Here is a 2,126-nt window from a genome sequence, read left to right on the forward strand (position 1 = left end):
TGATGATGATGATGATGATGATGATGATGATGATGATGATGATGATGATGATGGAAAAGGGGACTTATCGGCAATGAATGAACTGATCAATGGGTTAGTTGTAAGGAAATGGATAGCCCGATGCAAAGAATGGCAGAATGAAACGTAAACGCAAGAGCATACATCAGAATACCATTGAGTTACTCTCAGAATATCGAGCACGTATCCCGCTTAACACTATTATTGTTTATATTACTGTTCATTTACATTATGCGTGTGACTGTGAGTCTGTTTGTGAGAGCAAACATACCATTATGCTATTTTGATTATATGCTCAGGTGTGTGTGGAAGAGAGGATGTGTGTGGGGAGTGTGTGTGTGTGTGTGTGTGTGTGTGTGTGTGTGTGTGTGTGTGTGTGTGTGTGTGTGTGTGTGCATATGGTCGCTTTGAAGGACAACGGGGCTAACCCAGATTTTGGGGTTTTCAAGAAATCTTGACCTACACCAAAAGTGGACATTGCTCTACCTATAGGAGAAGTTCGGTTTCAATAGTGTGTATATTTGTTTGATTATAGAAAAAAAACTCTCTATGTCTTTTAAAGAAACTGAACAAGGAGCAAAAACTTTACCTTCGAATTTCTCAAAACAGCATTTTTTGGGATGGCCCCCTTGTGCTTAAAAGCGACCATATGGGTGTGCACATGTGCGTTCATATGCGTGCGTGTGCATGTTAGTGTGTGCAGTGGGGGAGGGGGCAGAGGTGGGTGCGGTGTGCGTGTGTGCGTGTGTGCGTGTGTGCGTGTGTGCGTGTGTGTATGTGTGTACGTGGTGAAATACCAAACCAATGTGCCAGTGTCTTGACAAAAAAGTTGTATCTTATCTTATCAAATAGGTGCATTAAAACTGGTGCAGATCTGACCAATATTATTATTACTACTATGCTTGTTTGTCTGTGTATTTGTCACACAGCTCCACAGCTTCACGTGTGACACTCGGGCCATGCAATGTTTCTGTTTTCCCTATGATTTCTAATTTCACCTGTGCAGAGACAATGCCAGTTGTAAAGAAAAGTACAGTGCGAATACGTTATGGTTGTCATGGTTTTAAGAATAAGTATGCGAAACATGACCCTTGCATTCTTGCAATCAAACTGGTAAGTATTTTTTCAAAAATGAATAAAAGTGCAACCGCTTTCTCAAAGTGCTGACATAGCAAAAAGATGGTAAAAATGGCAGGGCTGGAGACAATGTCACAGTACGGAGACCACAAGCCTGCACTATTTTTAAACACTATTGACAAACCATAGTTTGCTGTCGATATCAAAGCGAATATATTACATTCCCGTGCTCGAATTCTATGTTTTATCTCCCTAAGCTGTCTTTGGTTCAGGCTACTGGATATCAAACTTCAGAAGTTGTAATCATGGATGGAAGTCGAAGTAAATAATACTTTCCTGTAGTTTAAAGCGACGTTGGCGAAACTGTAGGGTATGAGAAGTGCAAGAGGCTCGCAATGGAAACGGGAAATGAAGATGCAAGGCCAATAAAAGAGAAGGCGTCCATAAGACAGTAGATATGGATGAATAGGAGAAGGTGAACGAAAGAAGGCTTGAGTGTAGCTGTTTGTGCATATCCATGACAAAGATAATTTACAGCTTAACTTTGACGATACATTTGCTTTAAGATGACACTGACCGCGATGATGATGATGATGATGATGATGATGATGATGATGATGATGATGATGATGATATTGATTACGATGATGGTAACGATGACAACGATGATGGTAATGATGGCGATGATGATGGTAATGATGACGATAATAATGACGATGACTATGACGACTATGATGATGATGATGACGATAATGATAATCGTAATGATGACGATGACGACGACGATGGTGAAATCTCTTTGACAATCTTTTAACGTAAGAGGTGACCTATTTCTCACCCGTCATCAACTTGGCACACTGACACCGGCTCCAGTGCCCCTCGTTATGGCCTCCGAAAATCTGATTTGTTCATAACCTTATCAAGGCCATAGTTCGGCTGTCTCGTTGGGGGGATTTTTTCCAGTTTTGTTTTAGCGCGTTATTAAACATTTTTTGGTTGTTTTCTTCTCTGTTTTTGCACTTTTGGGGGGG

This window comes from Aplysia californica, unplaced genomic scaffold (assembly GCF_000002075.1).
Source record: "Aplysia californica isolate F4 #8 unplaced genomic scaffold, AplCal3.0 scaffold00107, whole genome shotgun sequence".
In the NCBI taxonomy this organism is placed as follows: domain Eukaryota; kingdom Metazoa; phylum Mollusca; class Gastropoda; order Aplysiida; family Aplysiidae; genus Aplysia; species Aplysia californica.